Source organism: Podarcis erhardii (assembly GCF_964252035.2).
Source record: "Podarcis erhardii genome assembly, chromosome: 7".
NCBI classification, from domain to species: Eukaryota; Metazoa; Chordata; class Lepidosauria; order Squamata; family Lacertidae; genus Podarcis; species Podarcis erhardii.
In genome coordinates this window covers 23226095-23246872 of record NC_138511.1, presented here as the reverse complement: position 1 = coordinate 23246872, position 20778 = coordinate 23226095, and the positions used below count along the sequence as shown (strand labels likewise).

The 20778-nt window shown below is 44.0% G+C and overlaps 1 protein-coding gene across 8 annotated transcripts in view; it reads left to right on the top strand.

Moving 5' to 3' along the window:
* Positions 1 to 20778, top strand: part of MORN1 (MORN repeat containing 1) — a 139712-nt gene that overhangs the window by 41078 nt on the left and 77856 nt on the right. The gene's annotated exons all lie outside the window — the stretch shown is intronic.

Sequence of the window (20778 nt, the reverse complement as noted above, 5' to 3'; positions counted from 1 at the left end):
GCAGTAACATTGGGGCAGCCTCACAGAACAGCTAACAAAGCAGAATGATGTGTGAATGGTCCATTATAAATTCATCACTAATCCACTTTTATTGCATTTGCAGAATACACCCTGCAAAAAAAAAGCAACAACCCACCAGTCTGGAGGGTCCCTGTTACATTTGTATCTTATCCTTCCTCTAAGATGCTTAGGGCAGTGTGCATAGGAAGTATCTCATGTTATTCTCACAACAGCCCTGCGAAGTAGGTTAAACTGAAAGAGGGTGACCAACTTAGAGAGTTTAGTGACTGACCAGGGATTTTAACCCAGGTTTCTCAACGATCCTAGCCAGACCTTCACGCATTCTGCATCTCACTCTGCCCATGTGATGCATAATTTCATCTGAATTGCACCTCCACTTTTGCCTCCATATACATTAAAGTGAATTGGTGTGAAATACCCAAATAATTTCAAGGGGGCCCCCAAATAGCTTTGCTAACTTTCTCTGGGCAAGGTGGGGAGGGGGTCTGCAAATCCGTGGTCTATCTATTTACCACCCCACGAGGGCCCCTTTTTCTTTCTACCTAAAATCCACCTACTCAGAGCTGTGTCTCAGGGTTTATTATAGTCCCAGTGAGTCAAACCTGCCTACTCATCTTATACATATATACATTCACAGCCTATATTGTTGTTTTGGTTTCCTAGAGGACATGAAGTAACAGATGAGCTAACACTTTTCTTTATAAATATGCCAGTATTATTTTACAGGCCAGTTATTCCTGGAATTATTCATGGGAGCCTGAATGCTGAGATCTTGGGAGTTGAATCGAAGTTTAATCACTTTGGTTTATTGTGAACTGTAATATTAAATCCACCCCATATAACTTGATACATTGTAAATACACGATTTGCATCTTAATACACTCAACTTGCTAACAAAGTGGAGAGAAACTGAGTGGTAGTTAAAATTGCATCTATCTTTGGACTCTGGAGAGTTTATTTTGATAGCCCCAACATGTGCGATATGCTCCGCTGGCCCCTCTTGCCAGCTTTGTTTTCGTCATACTGAATTCAGTTGGCTTTTGCTTCCCCCCGCTACCAAAATAAATGTTTATAAGAGCCCTTATTTAACACCTGACCCCCACTATTAAATTACCAGAAGATTTGGGTTATTAAATAAACGTGCCCTCTCTTGGTTTGATTCTCCCCTCCAGCGTGTTTTGTTAGGAACGTTTCAGATCAGGGATTAAAATGTATTTTCTTTGTGGGGAGAAGTACTGAAACAGAGAGATTTGGGGTGTGCAGGACAGTGGGGGAATACTCTGCTCTGATACATGTAAATGTCACTTTGTGGGGGAACCATGGGATTGCATTCTAGATTCAGAGGTGGTTTAAAAGGGACTTGGCACCTTGGGTTTAACAGATCCAGGTGCAGCTCCCTGAGCTCCCCAAAATCACTCTTTGAGTGGACTCTTAGAAGCTGTTTTTATGGGCTCTTCTACAGAATGAAATGTGCCTCCTGTCCAGGTAGGAGAAGGGTAGGAGTCAGGGGTGTCTGCAGGGTTTTTTTCCGTGGGGTTGGTTTTAGGTAAAGGTAAAGGGACCCCTGACCATTAGGTCCAGTCGTGGCCAACTCTGGGGTTGCGGCTCTCATCTCGCTTTATTGGCCGAGGGAGCCGGCGTATAGCTTCCAGGTCATGACTAAGCCACTTCTGGCAAACCAGAGCAGCACACAGAAATGCCGTTTACCTTCCCGCCGGAGCGGTACCTATTTATCTGTTACAATACTACAAATAAGCATACATACGTACATAACTGAAATGTGGGAACAAGGAAGTTTCTCACAAAACAAATGAGGAGAACAGTGCCAGCACACTTTGCCTCTTATATCTATAAATTATAGAAACTTTTTAAAATGGAAGCTGGGAACTGGGGTTATGGTTCATGCAGTGGGGGAAGGGAAACTGAGCGCCTCCTTGTCTTCTGCCCCACGGATGCCCATGGTAAGAGCAATGAAGGGCTGTTTCTCCAGGGCTTTTAAACAGTGATTATCAACTTTGGATCCCACATATGTTCTTGGACTACAACTCCCATCATCCCTGGCCATTGGCTAAATTAGCTGGGGAGGACCTTAAACTTGGTGCCCTTGGGTAAGATGTTCTCAGTGGACATATGAAGCCTGTTGGTCCATCCAGCTGGATATTATATACATTTATTTATTAATTAAAATGTTTATATACTGTTATATCATAAAATATATAAAAAGTTAAAAAAAAAAAAACCCATACAATATGAGCACAAAAAGTTAAACACAAAGATCGGTAAACCATTGTGAGTGATGTACTCTTAATTTCCTGCATAGGCTTAGTGGAATAGAGAAGTTTTCAGCAGGCATTTACAAGTTGGCCTAGAAGGCACCTGTTGAATCTTCATTCTCTTCTCTTGCACTCTGCCACCACTCCTTCCCTATACTACCTTGGTTTGCCTTGACTTGTTGCTAATATCACGTCCTGTAGAACCCCAGGAAAAGGGAGATGGAAGGCTGGAAGCAGCTGGCCCTTATCAGACTGCTTAGCCTATATCATTACAAAAGATACATCTCCAAGGCCCCTTTAGGGAGCAACAAGGGCATGGGTGCTGTTCTCTGAGATTTTGGAGAGATTGGATCACTCTTGAGAGAGGTTCATCTGTAACCAGGGCGTGTATGTGTGTTCCAACTCAGCCTTCACTTCAGGGTCCATGTGGGATAGGCTGGATATGGGAAGGATGGAACTGATGGTCAGACCACTATATTGTAAAATTGGGGCTTACGCCACCAGCCTCCCCCCTCCCTGCTCCATAGGGATGCTGTGGATGCTTGAATGCAAACGAAACCTACCATTCATCTATTTGGATTTCAATTTCTTCCTCTATTAGCTTGTAAGCTCTGGCAGTAGTAGATTATTTCTTTCAACCAACTTGATTTGCACTTCAGTTCTTTTTCCAGCAAAGGCTTCATGGCTCGCTTTTGAGCAAAATGTTGGCACAATCTCAAAACACCTCAGGAATAACTTCTGCTGATGGGTAAATTATGAGGTCCTTGAGGCTTTCGTTCTCCCTGTTCTTTTAGTATGGTGGTAATAACACAGTAATGGAAAGGCATCCAGCCCCATGCACTATTGATGAACTGTCAGCAAAATGGAATTCTGAAAGGTTCTGAGAAACGGCACGGAGCTTTTGCTTTCAGAAATGGATGTGCTCGCCTGTTAGACGTTTCTAGTTTGGTAATGAAATCCAAGGCTGAATTAAAAGCCGCTCTGCTGCCGGATGGGCCTCCTTGGTAACATTTACCAGTTACCTTGACTAAACTGGTTTTGTCCTGTGTGGTGGATGATCGGTTGTGTCCATCAGGAAGGGCAGTGCAGAAGGCAGAGAAGCCAACAGTAGATGGAGCCAGAGCTAATGACAGTCAACATAGACAGGCAGAGCCAACCAATTCTAGTTTTGCCCCATCTTCCTCCCTGCTGAGTTCCAGAAGGGCAATGCTGAGGTGAAGGAAGCTGACAGGCAGGGCCACAACCTAGGAAGGCAGGCGGGTGGTGGGCTGTCTGAGGGCAGACTGTAGTGCAGCAATGCCCTGTTTGCCCTAATAGATCAGCCTTCCCTGATAGCGATATAGGAAACTGCCTGGTACTAAATTAGAGCTCAAGTCCATATAGCCCAATATTGTCTGCTCTGACTGGCACCTGCTCTCCAAGGTCTCAGGCAGAGGTTTCTCACATCACCTGCTCCCTGATTCTTTTAACAGGAGACTCCAGGGCTTTGAACCTGAGACATTATGTCAGGCATGTCCAAAGTAAAATTGTAAAAAAAAACCTCAACCACTTTGATCAGCCTTCACGCATGTTCACTTCATCAAATCCAGCCATCTTTGAAAAAAGTTTGGGCACCCCTGCTTTATGTATACAAAGCATGTGCTCTCTTCATATTGGACACTCGGCATGCAGGATCTCTTCTTCTGTCTTGATATAAAATCCTAACTGTGCCAGATTTTCTGCACGTTCAGCTGTGGATATACAATCCTTTCATCTGTAAAATGTTTTGGAACATTGTTTGTCTGGTCACCTCTTAAGAAATCATAACCAAATTTTGTGTGGTGGTTCCAAGGAGCAGGATTTTGTCTACCTCTGGATACAATTGGACACCATTTTGAATCAAGGTGGCATACAAAACCTTTTTAAACTGCCCTGATTTTAATCACAGATTTCAAAATTGCAGTGGTTTTTTGTTTTTTCTTAAAATTCCTGAGCACTGCTGGGTATGAGGCTGTTAATTCTGAGTAAACTTTAAGCCAGCCATTCCTTGTTTTTTTTACTTTCATGACCCTGCAACATATTAGTTGGGTTTTTCTACTGTCATCTGAATATTTTGTTCCCTTCAGCTTTTAAATGATAATAAATTTTTGTTTAAAGTGACTCCACCCCATTAACAAATGCACTTCAAGCAACGGCGGCAATCTGTTTGTTTTAGTCTTACATAGTACTAGTGGAATGATACACGCATACTGAGGGAGAATATTCCCCTTGCGGTCTTTGTGTTTTATAAAACAAAGTGCAACAGTACAGCCCGTTTCCAGGCACTGACAATAGCAACATGATTTTGCTGGCTGTCCAGTTCCTCTTAATCCATCTGTTTTAAAGTTTGGTTTATATCATTGTGTTTTCTGCTGCATCAGCTAAAATACTTCTCATACTTCTGGACCGAAGATGGCTATTTTGTTACATGTCTTAAATTGTGTGGAATTTACGAGACAGAGAAATGAACGGTCAGTGGAAACCAGGGCTCCTAAACATGCTCCCCCCCCCAAGTTCATGCCAACTTTGGGGTACATTTGGTGGGTGGTTTCAAAGGCAGCAGTTCTTAGAAATACTAAGTCAACAAGGCTATAAGAAATGCCAGAGAGGATCAGACCTGTGAGTCTTAGCTTCTTGTTCTGCTTTCTTTGCAGCCTGCAAAGAAGTGCTGTAAGGCAGCTTTCAAAAAAGGGGGCAGGGAATGGCTACATTCAAATTCAGGCTTAATAAACCAGAATACTCAGGAGAACTGTAGCCCTTTTCCTCCTGTATCAGTCCTCCCTACATGTGCAAACAAGAAGACAAGCCAGGAAACCACTATAAACCATAGCTTTCCATTACATCTGAACCAGAAAACTAAGCTAGTGGCTCCTAAACAAGTTATAATATGAAACCATGGTTTAAAGTTGGCTTACAAATCCTGGCTTGTTTGAAAGCCATGAACTATAGTAATGGAAAACCACAGTTAAGGCTGGGTGAATTTGTAAATTTCATTTTTTTTCCAATTTTAAATTCAATTCTCCACATTTCCACGTCAGTTTGGATTTATTTGTTTTCTTAATGTGAAAATTCATCCTCATTTTAGTGGGAATTTCACCTAATAAATATATTTCTGCATAGCAGTTCCCCTGAACATAATGCCTTTTTTGGCGTGTTATTTTCACTAATGTCTGCATATTTGTACACGTTACTTGGCTGGGGAACTGCATTGCCAAATTCGGGAAAAGTGCATATTTCCAAGGATGGCTGTATTACATTTCGCATATTGTTTCAGAAAGATGTGAATTAGGTTAAGTCCACCTTTAAATGGGAGCCGAATCAAATGTCTCCCTCATCTCTATGTAGTTAACTATGGCTTCCTGGTTCTCTGCGCCTCCCTCCACCCCATTTGTGTAAAGCAGGGGTGAAAGAGGTGCCATGCCACAGCACCCAGTTTGTGTACATGGTGCCCCATCCATTTCTTTACTCTTTATAAGATGAGGTAGGTTTGGTTGCAAGGCAGTGCGTGGCATAAAGTTCCCGCTGTAAGTTTTGTATCTCAGGAAGGATTTTGAACCTGGGCCTTCCTGGTGCTAGTTTGACACACTGACTTAGGGACTGCCAACCTTTTTTGGGCCAATGAGCATTTTTGCAGAAGGGGGCCGGGGCGGGAAATGTCATGGGCATCACACACCCACAAATGCACCCACCCACCAACTGCCTTATCACACATGACAACAGTAGGATGTTTCTTCCAAGCCCAAGGGAGGGCCTCTGTGGGTGCCTGCCTATCTGTGGGCACTATGTTGGCGATCTCTCCTCTCCTGCTCTAACCACTGCACTACATCTTGGCCTGCAGAGTTTCAGTTAATAGGATCTGTGGCATTGAATGTTGCTGTCCAGTAACTCTTGATTTGGCAAGTCTGAGTGAATTCAGGAGTTCTAGTACACACGGAGGATAAAGCTAACAGGAAACTAATAAATGCAGTGAATAAATGTTCAAAAAAATATACGAATGGCTCTTCCAGGTGTTCATGTCATTTGGAGGTGACAATAGCTTGCCCCCTGTGCCACTCACTGAATGTGTCAAGTTCCCTTCCTCTTCCTCTTCCTCTCCCCCCCCCCCCCCCGCAATCTGACTTGACCTCCAGGTTTGAAGTAAAGGGGGGAATCCTATAATGCTGAAACTCCAACAGAGCTTTGGTTCCAAGTGTATTTTATTAAGCAGGGGAAATACCTGGGGCTTCTCACATTTTGTTTTTTCTCTTTAAGGTTCTAGCTTTGAATCTCCTACTTTTATAGCAAATGAGTTCTCATAGATGGTACAAAAAGAAAGTTCAAGTGCTATAAATCATAGGTATCTAAATATTAACCTGCGGCTGTGGGGTCATCTTTCTGGGCCGCCCAACCATGTTCATTTTTTAAGTCAGTTTTAATTCCTCTGTGTTTGCGCCCCCCCCGCCAGCACACACAGACACAGACTTATTTTCTGCCAATACCCTCTGGCCAACATCAAAGCCCAGTGCACTCTCATTTCCCAGAGTTTTACTGGAAGTCCCCAGCGTTAAAATTATAAAATTGCCAATGTACGCTGCCTGAGGATAATCAGAGATTTCTCTGAAGGCTAAGCCTTCAGTTTTGACTACAGGCAAATGTAGAATGTTTGTGGCACCTCACCCTTTCCTTTTTGTCTTTGGGAATCATGAAAAGCAAATTCCATACAAATCGGCTTATTTCCTGTCATTGCTCATCTTCTCCTGTGAAGACGCGCCAAACGTAGCTCATGACACTTCACCAACAATCCTCCTTCCATCTCTCTCCTAGCAATGGGAAATGTTTCTGATTTGGAGCACCTCCAGATGACCTATTTATTGAGCATCCATTGTGATTTGCTTGTGCAAAGCTTATACCGGGGTTAGACTATATCTGGTATTCACTGAGTACTCCTGATTTTTGTGCAGAGCAGATGTATGACAATGAGCATTCAGCCTATATTCAGTTTGATTTGTTTGTGAGGTATTTATATGTCTCCCTGTTAATCATCTCGTTTATCCCACACTTTTCAATGCATGTCCCCATCACTTCCAACTGCAAAAAGTCAATTTCTTTTTTAAAGTGGATTTGTTGCACCAGGGCGCCAGAGCTCTTTAACCCACTTTAATTGTGCCAGCCTAAATTTACAGTGTGCACTTGAATTCCTCGCTCAAAATAGTGGCAGTCCGAATGCACCATTGAACTTTACAAAAAAATCACTACTTATTCTTCACTACCCACACAGTTATTGGGTTAGATCGAAAGATCCTGCTAGCAAAGTTTGTTTTCCACCCACAAAAGGACTGCTTCCAGCTCCATTGCAGAAATGTTGTGTGAGCAAAGTGGGGCAGGAAACTGGTGGATGGTGTTCAAGGCCGTAGTTCATTGGTAGAGCATCTGATTTTGCATGCAGAAGGTCCCAGGTTTAATCCCCAGCACCTCCAGATAAGGCTGGGAATTGTCCCCTGTCTGAAACCCTGGACAGCTGCTGCCTGTCCATGTAGACCAGGGGTAGGCAACCTAAGGCCCATAGGCCACAAGCGGCCCACGGGGGTCGTTTAACCGGTCCACAAGCCACTCCCGAAATGAGCTGCCTACTCGGTGAGTCCCTGCACGCTGCGCTAAACTGGCAACAGCACAGCGAGGGGACTCGCTTCCGCAGCGCCAGAAATCGCGTATGCGCAAATGCCCGAAATCATGTCTGCGCAGACACAGACATTGGAATTCATGGGCGCACGCGCTCACGTGCATGTGCAATCTGGCCCACTGAGGAATCTCCTCTGGAGTGAACCGGCCCAGGCGAGGTAAACCTTGCTGACCCCTGATAGACTGAGCTAGGTGGACCAATGATCTGACTCCATCTCAGACAGTTTCCTTTTGTTGTTTAGTCATTTAGTCGTGTCCGACTCTTCTTGACCCCCTGGACCAGAGCACACCAGGCACTCCTGTCTTCCACCTCCTCCCGCAGTTTGGTCAAACCCATGCTGGTAGCTTCGAGAACACTATCCAACCATCTCGTCCTCTGTTGTCCCCTTCTCCTTGTGCCCTCCTTGTTTCCCAACATCAGGGTCTTTTCCAGGGAGTCTTCTCTTCTCATGAGGTGGCCAAAGTATTGGAGCCTCAGCTTCAGGATCTGTCCTTCCAGTGAGCACTCAGGGCTGATTTCCTGAAGAATGGATAGGTTTGATCTTCTTGCAGTCCATGGGACTCTCAAGAGTCTCCTCCAGCACCAGCATTAAGTAATCCTAAATCCAGAGAGCCTCCTCTATTTGTGCACCTCCTTGTGTAAGGCTATGAAGAAGCTCCCACAAGAGCTTTTTTAAATTTATCACCCACAGAAGTTTATATGTGACAGCCTGGGGGTTTCCTTTCCTTATTAACTGTTACTCTCCAGGGTTTCTTGAGATGCCAGGGATTGAATTTGGGACCTTCAACATGCAAAGCATGGACTGTACAACTGAGCTGTGATTCCTCCTCAGACAGAACAAGAGGCGGGTCTGAATGTTAGTTTCCCCAAAGGCATCTGGCTAACCACTCTTGGAAATCAAGACTGAACTCCATGGATCCTTTGATCCCATAGGGATTTTCTTAATCTGGTGTCCTTCTGGCAATATAACCAAAGATTGAACTAACCCTTGGGGATGGCCAGTTGAATAAACCCACTCCTGAAGATTCTCGCTCCATCTCCTTGCAAAATGTCTAAAGATGGGGAAGGGTTGCAATATTGAGAAAATCTTTTGTGCTCAGGCTTTGCTTCTTTTTTCCCCGTGGGTTCTAAAACCAGGAGGGGTCCTGTATGAATCACATGAGTGCTCTGTCCTCCTACAACAGATTAATCTTCTATCAGAAAGTAAAGTTGTGCCATATGCTTTTCTCTGTACATTTCATTTGGCACGTGGAACCGTCCACTTACCCATCATCAGTCCAGCTGCTGCATGTTGCTTTACTCCTTGTGCTTTAGGAGGTTTCCCGTCCCTCGTTCTCTCTCTTTTCATATATATATATATTTTTTTTAAAAAAATTAAATATTTGTGTAATCCATCCTGGGAATAGGATGGGCTATAAATCTCTAAGAAACTCCATGCCTAGTACAAATTATCTTCAGGAATGTCTAGAAATACATTTAGCATACTGGAAAGGATTGTAGGCTTGGAGAACACAGGGTGATTACACAGTCCTTGCACTGAAGGAAACAAAACAAAGCAAAATGTGAGCGCTTTGAGACTGTTGCTGTTTTGTGGAAGGAATTCAAACACACCACAGAACTTTAGGTTTTGTGCAATTAAAGTTGATTAAAGTCTTTTGTCACCCTAGCACAACAAATCTCCTTTTTGTAATTTACAAAAAATGCTAGTGGTTGGAGGGTCCCGAAGCAGAGGTGGGCAGAGCGATTAATGTAAACGTTGCCGTTGTAATGTAGGCCAGTTTCTGCAGAAACACACAGCCCTCTCTGCCCTCCATCCAGGCAAGCAGGATGCATTATTAGAGTTCAAGGACACATTCCAATCAGGCAAAAACACTCAAGGGAGGTACAAAGTAGGGCCTATGAGAGGCAAGGCCTGGCAAGAGTGTCATGGGAAGACAGACGCCTGGAGGTTGCATTTGGCTCCCAGGCCTGAGGGTCCCTATCACCAAGTTAAACATAGCAGCCCATCAAATAAACCTCCCTAATATGTTGCCAGTCTGGGACTGCAAAAACAGATGTTGTCAAACAGCCAGCAGGCTGAGCTACATAGCTAGTAGTCTGCAATCAGCTTGGCAGTTCAAAAGTTGTGCAGACCTGCCATAGAGCTCTGACTACATGGCAGCTGTTTATGCTCCTGCTTGAGTACTCTGGGCCTGATTCAAGCATGTAGATTCATCACTCAGTCACTCAGGCATGTAGATTCATAGCCGAACCATGATCTCACATGCCTCAAACAGTCATTACTAGCACAAATCTCCCACATCATCTTCTGTCGCCGCTTTTTCTTGCAAGCTGTTTGAAAATTGTCATCTTCTTGTGAATCACCCACTATGGACACTAGGTTATATATCCAGTGTTAGCCCTACTCGAAATAGGCCCATTGAAATGAATGGACATAACTAACCTGGGTTGATTAATTTCAGTGGGTCTACTCTGAGTAGGACTTAGTTGGAGACAGCCCATTGGAAATATCCTGGAATGGGTAGAGGACCATGGAAGAGTAATAGAGCATGATACAAAAGAGAGAGAGAGAGAGAGAGTGTGTGTGTGTGTGTGTGTGTGTGTGTGTTAAGGGCATGAATGCAGGAATAAATCAAAGAGAAAAGGTGCCCCAAGCACCCAAAATCTTTTATTACTGCCCAGTGCATTTTGGAAAGAAAAACTTCTTTAGGGAATTTTATTAACAACCTGCAAAAATATATTACTGCAGCTTCCTCCTTTTGGAACTGCCCCATAGACTTGGTCTATGAAACATGTTGTCTTGTATTTGTAGGTAGATAACACATTTACACTTAAAGAAGCTTTTAAAACAAAATTGCCCACTCCCAGACCCCCCCCCTGCAAATGTGCAATGCATGTGCGCATGCCAAATTGGGTCGTTGACCCGGGTGAAATGAAGCTGAATTTCGCCCCTGCCGTGTGACACTCCCTCCTATGAATCCCATCACATTTTGGGATATTAGGCTGATGCGTCCTTCATTTGCACCTTTGAAGGGTTAACACTTATAAAATTCTTTCTCAATCTCTATTCCCCGCCCCCGCTTCTGTTTCCTTTCCTTAAGATTTTTCAAGGGTTAAGGAGTTCACCTTCCATCTGTGGTTTACTTGGTCATAATATTTGTTTAAATAAGTACAGGGCAATGCTGGGGAATCTTTGTAGCAGGCAGAGAGGAAGGGAGAAGTCCAGTGTGCAAGTTTCTATCTGGAAAGCCCAGAAATCTCCATGATCTGGCCCTGCTGCTGCACAGATCTGTCTGAAAGGATTAAGCATGTCGAGGCCTGGAGTGCCTTTTACAATAACGTGGTTGCGCCTACATTTATTTCTCCTTTGTTTGACTATATGTCCAAACAAGCTTGCGAGAGTTCCCCTGTCTGCGACCTTTTTGTACACTTTGGTAATCTCCTTTTCTCCACTGAAACAAAGCTAAAAAGTGATGATTAATCTGTTTGCTGATTTTTGCAATTGGAGGAACAACAACTCAGGAGTAATTCTTTGCTTCACTCTGTTAACAGAGGAATGGAGAATGGCAGAAAGCATGCTGATGATGGTGATAAAAAAGTGTGGGATGTGTCTGAAGCAAACCCCCCGCCCCCCAATTACCTCTATTTAATGAAGCATTGTTTTTGGAGACAGACCATTCAAATCACTGCTTTACATGTTTGAATGGTGCTTTTAAAAATATTCATAGTGTAGAGAAAGCGGATAGGGTAAAATTAATCTCCCCGTGATACTAGAACTCATGTCAGTCCAGTGAAGCAAAATGTTGGACAGACAGAAAAAAGTACCGTATTTTTTGCTCTATAAGACTCACTTTTTCCCTCCTAAAAAGTAAGGGGAAATGTGTGCACGTCTTATGGAGCGAATGCAGGCTGCACAGCTATCCCAGAAGCCAGAACAGCAAGAGGGATCGCTGCTTTCGCTGCGCAGCGATCCCTCTTGCTGTTTTGGCTTCTGGGATTCAGAATATTTTTTTTCTTGTTTTCCTCCTCCAAAAACTAGGTGTGTCTTGTGGTGTGGTGCGTCTTATAGAGCGAAAAATACTAGGTGCGTGTTGTGGTCTGGTGCGTCTTATAGAGCGAAAAATACTAGGTGCGTGTTGTGGTCTGGTGTGTCTTATAAAGCGAAAAATACTAGGTGCGTGTTGTGGTTTGGTGCGTCTTATAGAGCGAAAAATACGGTACTTTTTCACATAGCACAGAGTTAAACCATGGAATTTGCTCCCGCGGTATATATTGATGGCCAACAACCTGTGTGGCTTTAAAACAGGTAGGAGGAACATTTAGTCCTCCAGTTGTTGCTGAATCACAACATCCATCACCCCTTGCCTTTGGACATGCTTCCCGTGGCTGATGTGGGTTCAGCAACATCTGGAGGGCTACAGGCTCCTCACACCTGCTTTAAAAGATGATTGGATGAAGTCAAGGAGGATTAGGCTATCAGTGCCAACTAGCCACAATGGCTATGTTTTACCTTCACTGCTTGAGGCAGTAACCTCTGAATACCAGTTGATGGGAATCACAAGTGGGGAGAGCAGTGTTGCGTTCAGGTCCTGCTTGCAGGTTTCTTGTTGTCATCTGTCTGGCTACTTAGAGAACAGGATGCTGAGTTAGCTGTGCCTTTCACCTGATCTATCCAGGTTATATTCTTATATCTTAAGACATCTACTTCCCCTCCCCACTTGAATACTTCTGCAACATATGGTCAATGGGAGGATGGATTTAACTCTGGAAGCTTTCAGCTGCTTTTTCTGGAGCTGGTTTATACTTTGTCGCAAAGCGTGACTCCCCACTGCATAGGCATTAAACTTTTTATCCTCTGTTCACCAAGAGAGACTGGCACGCTTTTTGCTCCATAGTGATATCTCCCAAAAGAGATGGTGCAGAAAAGGGGAACCAAATTGATGGGGGAAAGGAGCAAATCCCCTTCTGGGAAAGGCTACAACATTTGGGACTTCTTTTAGTTTGGGGAAAAGGCTGGTAAACTTGGGAATAAGTTTTTCTGCCTCCTAACAATGGAACCCAGATTGTAATTGCAGTCAGAGAAGAAATTGGGGAAGTTGCAATGCTCACCTCTTCTTCTGGGTGAACATTGCAAGCACCCAGCGTTCACACCTGGACCCTAAGAGCTTTGCAAGCATCCCTGTGAATCAACCCCAGCTCCCTTAAGAGTGTATCAGCATCTGGCCTATAATCTGCTGCAACTTTCAAGGGTGAATTGAGGAACTGATGAACGCCTAATATTTTGGTCCTGAGCTGTCATACCCACATGAGCATAAGAAGTTAAGAAGAGACTGCTGGTTCAGGCCAAAGGCCCATCTAGTCCCACATCCTGTTCTCACTGTGGCCTGTGGGAAGCCCACCAACAGGATTTTTGTATCCAATGTTAATGCTACCCAGAGTAGACACACTGAAGCTAATGGACTGTTGATTTCAATTGGGGTGTGTGTGTATATCTCTATCTCTATCTAACTCTAACTCTAACTCTAACTCTAACTCTAACTCTAACTCTAACTCTAACTCTAACTCTAACTCTAATCTATCTTTATTGCGTTCCATAGACCCACAAAACAGTTTCTAAACAAGATACAGTTAAGACAACCAAACAACAACAGGCGAAAGAGATGAGGTAGTCATTTTGTTATGTCTAGAGCATGATGGTCTTTGTTTCTTGCGACCTCTGAAAGAAACTTTGCCATGGTCAGTATAATATCATTTGACCTATCCTCCAGAAGGTATTTAATATGGGAGGCTTCAGATTTACCCGGCAAATTTGCTAGTAAGGGTTTGAGCAGTTGATTCCTTTCTTCCTCATACTGCCCACAATGCAGTAGGATATGGTTCATGCAACCGACGTCCTGAAAACATAAACAAAGCCTATTCTGATAGGGGATGCCTCTCAGCCTACTATTTAGAACTTCTGATGGAAATAAATTTAATCTAGTTTTGGTAAATAAATGCTGATAGGTGGGTACGGACAAATTCCTAAGATATGAGGCTAACTGAAAGTCGTGCTTGTATTGGATTCCAGCTGCATTCGGGCAACAGGTTACATTGGATCTGGATTGGTCTACTCTGAGTTGGACTTAGTTGGCTACAATTCAGAGTCTGAAAGGACCCCAATGCTCATTTAGACTAATCCACTTCTACAGCATCCCTAATGGCCATCCAACCTTTGCCTAAAAACCTGTAATAAAGGAAAGTCTACCATCTTCCAAGGCAGTCTGTTCCATTGCTGACTAGCTCATACTGCCAGGGAGTTCTTTTTGATGTTTCATCTAAATCCTCCCTGCCCCCTCTTATAATTTGAATCTTTGGTTCAGGTCCTACCTTCTGGATATGTTGAATAATATTGGATGTATGATGTGTACAGCATTGGAAGAATATCAGCTCAATAGTTCCGAGTAGACAGGACTTAACTGTTTTGTGGGGTTTTGTTTTTTTAAATAGCTTTCCCTGCTCCTTTTTCTTTTCCCCCTTCCCTCCCAACCTCCTGCCTGGCAGAAACTCTCCAATTGGTTGCTCTGCATTTCCTTTCAAATGGGAAAGAAGAAGAAAAACATCTCTCTTGCATCTGGAACCGCGCCAGATACTCTAAACCCTATTTTGGTTAAATTACAGTACCCAGATTTTTAGTAACAAAACGCATTGATTTTATATTCAAAAAGATTTTTATATTTAGTCTGTTAACCTTTTGTAATTCCCACCCACTGCTTTTAAACTGCAGAATGTGTTTTTTTTTTTAATGCTAATTGTTGTCAGTAGGGTATCAGCCACAGCCCCTTAGCAATTTAAACTCATTGAATTGTAATGCAGGTGCTGATAATTGGAGGACTGCTATTGTTTTCCTGGCAATGGGGAATATGTTTCAAACAATTCCTTGCAAATTGGATTTGAGACCATGAAAAAAAAACATAGTTTAAAGATAACTTTAGCTTCCAATTTAGAAAGTGCAGGGGGGTAGGGACAGGGAGCAGCTGCACAAGCTAGTGTGGTCCTCTGAGGCTTTGTCTCTCTTGTTCAGGCTGAGCACACCAAATGGGGTAGCCAATATGGTACCCTCCAGATGACTCGTCAGGCTGGCTGGGGCTGATGAGAGTCGGAGTCCAATAACATCTGGAGGGCACTGTGTTGGCTGTCTCTTTGTTAAGCCCATTAATGTGTGTGGGAGACAAAAGAAGTCTTTTGAAAGAGGATTGTCCCCACTTTACAGGGGCTATACTTAGGAAGCTTCGTTACACTGAGCAAAATCAGCTAGCTCAGTCACGTCTACACATAATGGCAGTGGCTCTCCTAGATTGCAGGCAAGGGGGTCTCTTCCAGCCTTTACTGGGAGATGCCAAGCATTTAAGCTGGGACCTCTTGCATGCATATCAGATGGTCTAACTGTCAACTGTTGTGCTTCTGTTAGGACATTGGGTTATCTCCAGCTATGTCCAACTCGAAGCAGAGCCATTAACATTAATGAACCTAAGTTAGTCATGCCCATTCATTTCAGTGGGTCTACACTTAGTAGAACTAACATTGGGTACCACCCACAGGGGCACAGAAAGCTGCCTTATATTGCACCAGATCTCTCTGATATTGTAGATCCATCTTGCTGAGTATTGTCTGCACCATTCATGTCCAACCAGTCGATCACGATCTACCGGTCGATCGCGGGGCAGCCCTGGTCAATCACATGATCCTGATCAATCACACCCCCCCCCCCCCAAGTCTTGCAGTCTCTTGGGAGTTGGACATGCCTGGTCTACACTGAGTGGCAGTGGCTGTCCAAGATTTCAGGAAGGGAATATTCCTAGCCCTCCTAGACCTTCTGCATGCAAAAGCAGATGCTGTCCCACTAAGCTGTAAGAAGAGCCAAATCTCTGTGCTTAACCTCCACACTGACATGCTCGCTTTCTGTGGGCAGGGAGCTTTTTTGTGTGTGTGTGTGGCTGAACAGTGAGTAATTTTTCCGACAAGCAGACCTGCAATCTGAAGTAGTGAAGTCCAGGCAAAGCTTCACCACTCAGTTCTACTGGTTGTATAAACTTGCACTGGCACCTGTAGCAGTTCCCCCCTTCTTTTACTGTTCTTGGTTTTCATATGTTAGATAAGATCCACACAGACCAAACATTATGAGGATGGAATGGTAACTTTGGCCCCCTTCATTTCCTTGCTTTCATCAAATAAAGTTACACCCTTGCTTTGACGTACCATTGAGGTTTCTTTTGTGTGTTAATTGACGTTGGCTTTGTAAGACTCGGTGGAATGTAATTTTATAGGGAGATGTTTGATTGAAATCTCAGCCTTCGTTGTTTTGTGCTTTTTCAGCCAATGCTCAAAAGCCAACTATTTGTTAAATCTTTTGCCTGTGTTTTACATTAAGGGAAAGCTGGGGTTTCCTATTGGAAACATGAAGTGTACTTTCTTTATGGAAAACCTAACAATTTGACTTCGGTTCATTTGTAATATAGCTGTAGCTCAGTGGCAAAACATCTGCCTGGCATGCAGAAAGCCCCAGGTTCATTCCCCAGCATCTCTTGGCAGGACTGGGATTGTCCCTTGCCTGAAATCCCAGAGAGCTGCTGCCAGTCAGTGCAGACAGTACTGAGCTAGGTGGCTCAGTGGTCTGGCTCAGTATAAGGCAGTTTTCTATGACAGAATATTGTGCTGCACCCTGACATTCAAAAATGAGAGCTTCCTTCATGGTTTCCAGCTAGCCATAACCTCCTCCAAGCAGGATAACCAATTCTATCTACCACCACCTTCAGTTTATATTTGTATTTTTTCCAACCAACCTGAAACATTTTGTGCTTGTGAAGCATGTTCATGCTGCATGGAGCTGTGAGGGGAGGGGGCTGCCTGCTTCAATATTTTTTTAAGGAAGATTTTTGTATGTCTGTAAACTTCAGGGTTTTCCTGACCATACTGATACTAGTAGTAGCAGCAGCAGCATTAACAAACCACCTTTCATTTTAAGATGAATATTTTTCTAGTTTCTCTAGAGAAAAACGTTAGGTCCTCTAAGAAACTGGGGAACAAATTTTGACACAGCACTAGAAATTTTGAGTGGGCTCATTTCGTTTCCCAACTGGTAGGCACAGGGCCTCTCAAGTTTGGTTTTAGAGGGGGGAAGTAGGGCCTGCAACAAAAGGTTGCAGTTGGCGTGTTCTGGCTCTGGGTTCCAGGCAGCCATGCTGTATTCTAGGATACTCTTTTCCATTCCCTTTCTCCTCTAGTTTTCTGTCCCTCCCACCTCACATTTCTTAGTGGTTCTGTTATGGCTCCTCCACTGCCAGCTCTCAGCAGCTTAGCTCACTACAGTGGTACCTCAGTTGTCAAACGTAATTAGTTCCGGAGGACCGTTCAACTTCCAAAATGTTCGACAACCAAGGTGCAAAGGGCAGTTGGCAAAGTCAATTGAGAAAAGGGGGTGGGGGGAGAGACGCAATGGAAGCTGTTTGACTTCCGAGACCCATTTGAAAATGGAAGCAATTACTTCTGGGTTTTCGGAGTTTGGGTTCTGAAATGTTTGGCTTCCAAGACGCTCAAAAACCGAGGCACCACTGTATTAGAAGGAGTGGTTATGGTGATGATTTAATACCAAGGATATCATAACTGAAAAGACCTGGCAGGACTTCACTGACATGCAAAACACTTCAATGAACCATGAGTTGCACCCATGGTTCTTTTGTAACATGGGCCCCGTGGAAGGGTTATGCCTTGCAGGAAATACTATTCTCCTAAGGCAACCTTCCCCAACATGGTGCCACCAAAGGAGGTTGCTGACGGCTGCTCCGTAGCTTTTGGTTGTGTGTTAAGTCCATGCTTCTCACTCCTTTCCCCACCTTCCTCATTAGTTAACTGACATTTATTGGTAATTGAATCAAGCATTAAAGGCTAATGCACTGTGTCTGGTCACCTTTAAATAAGACACAACTGCCGCTCCCAAGGACCAGTCACCCTATCTCACCCCCTCAAACCCTTTTTAAGGAAGAAAGTATTACTACATTCAGACCAGCCCATCAACAGCCAATAATTCTTTATGCTCCATTATTAGAAGGTGTGCCTACCGTTTAACAATAATGACTCTTAACGCCCTAAGTTATAGATGTTTATAGCTATTTCTCCTTTCACGCCATCCCTTTTTCCTCTCTTCCTCCTCCTAGTTTTATGCCTACACTGGTGATTAGCATGTTGTAATTGAGTTGGTCATAAAAAAAAAGATAATTAATTGACATTTCACTCCCAGAGAGGTCAAACTGCCCCGTCTTCTGCAGTCATTATGAGACTAGTCATTCTGCTCCCGCTTCCTCCACTCCATTCCATCCCCCACAAGGTGATGGAATGACCTTTATCTTGCTGATCAAGACATAATTGTTGTAATAAAAATAGACACAGAGGGTGGATTTCAGGAGTGGCACTCCTGAGATGGGAGTCTCCAATTAAACTGGGTTTTATCGGGAGCTGTGGGCAGCTGTCAGATGGGAGGCAGGAGCTGGGAAGAGAGAGTTACGTGAAGGATGCAGATCTGACACATTGCAACCAGGGAGGCATTGTTTCTCAGGCAGAGTCCCACTCCAGCCTTTGATACCCTTCCTGTCTGAGAGGATCCAGTGTCTAGCCTGCACAGCTGAGCCTAGTTCAGAACCTGAGAGTACGTCACTGACCAGGGAAAAGCTCCAATCTACAGTTCTGGTTGCAACCCTGGTGGCTCTTTGCACACAGCACATGAAAACAGATCCAAGAGTGGACAATCACTACAGGGCAGAATTAGGGAGGCAAGAAAGCAGTGGTTTCTGTTCTGACCTGACTTCATCACAATCAGTGCTGTTTCTGTTCTGCTGAAGTTCAGTTTCCATCAAATACTATGCTATTCTTCTCCTTGTCTGCTATTTAACATTATTTACGTAACTTACAAATTCAGTGTAATTAATGATGCAATTCTTTACACACCATTCATTTCAATGCTAGGGAAGCACAATTTAGGGGGGGTGGTCATCAACTACAGTGGTGCCCCGCAAGACGAATGCCTCGCAAGATGAAAAACCTGCTAGACGAAAGGGTTTTCCGTTTTTCGAGGCGCTTCGCAAGACGAATTTCTCTATGGGCTTGCTTCGCAAGACGAAAATGTCTTGCGAGTCTTGCGATTTTTTTCGCTCCCCCCCCCTTTTTCTAAGCCGCTAAGCCGCTAATAGCCGCTTTGCCGCTAATAGCGCTAATCCGCTAAGCCGCTAATAGGGTTGCTTCTCAAGACGAAAAAACCGCAAGACGAAGAGACTCGCGGAACGGATTCTTTTCGTCTTGCGAGGCACCACTGTACATATTGTTTGCAGACTAAAAACGACAACAATTGATCAGTATTCACTGGATTTATTTCCATTCCAAACATGAGACCGAATGAGCAAACCCCAGCAATTTCCAGTTCCATTTCTATGTTCATCAGAATTCTGTGACAATCCTGGGCAGGATGAAGTTGAGGGTTTTGATAGCAACCCAGAGAGCAACTGAACATGTTGCTCAGACTAATAGGGAAGACAGCAGGATCTGAGAGTTTATATTGGACAGTAGCATATGACTGGCCTTTGGGGGCATGTAGCAGATTCTGGGATATTAATGCAAAATGTCCCAGCTTTCATTCCGAGTGGCAGAAGGGATCTGATTCAAAAGGCCACTGTTTTGAGCCTGCATAACACTTGCCACCTGTGCCAGCATACAGCCATCCACTTAAGCCAGCTCATGTACTAGTGGTGGACCTTGGGGTCTCAAATTTCAGCGGTGCCCTGTGCAACACCAAAATCCAGCACCCCCACCTCCCATGTTCCAATCAAAATCATAGTTGTGCCACCCCCAAGGCTTGGCACCCAGTGTGACCAAACTGGTTGCGCTGCCCTAAATCCGCCTCTGCGTTTACACAAATCAGTTCCCTGGGTGATGTCTTGTTGATGCTGGCAGAACATTACTCTTTGTCCTGTCCATTCTCTCACTTCATTGGCCAAAAGAAAGGGTACTTTTCCTGCACTAAGCACCCAGCACAGTGAAATTTCACATTGTTAAGTGCTGCACAACTTTCCATGGTGTCTCCACCTGATCATTTAAAAAGTTCGCCTTTCCACTTTTGCAAGGACGTTCTTTTAACACCTCTCTCTTCATTAGCTTTCGCTGTACTAGCAGTATTTATGTTCTGAGCAATGAATGGGAACCATATTGCTTACAGCATAATTTCCAATTTCTTAATGCACTAATAGTTTTCAATAAAGATTTCGCAGCTGCTAACTCCTGATTTGCCTTGTCTAATGGTGGTGTGATATGCTTTTAAAGAAAGTATCAAACTAATACTGTGAAGTTGGGGGGGGGTAGGAAATCAAGGTTACCCAGGTGTGGCATGGTGTCAGGGTTCAGACCTGTCCAACCTCAAAGGACCAAGAAATTAGAGCTGTTAAGGGCCACAACCTTCACAGACGCATTATTTAGGCAGTATTGATAATGATATAACAAGCATGGGAAGCTGTGGTCCTTCCAGGTGTTGCCGAACTACAACCCCCAGCAGCTCCAACAAGCACAGCCAATGTCCAAGGATTATGGGAGCTGCAGCTCAGCAACACCTGGAGAGCCACAGTTTCCTCACACATGTAATAAAGTATCCTATGTTGCTGGAAGTTCCATCTTCTCTCTCTCTTGGAGCTGGGTGACTGTTTAGTGGCACTGTGGTGAACCTAGGTCCCGTATATGTTTGTTCACTAGAATGGGTTCATGGAGTCTGTACAATTGAAGCTATCATGCAGC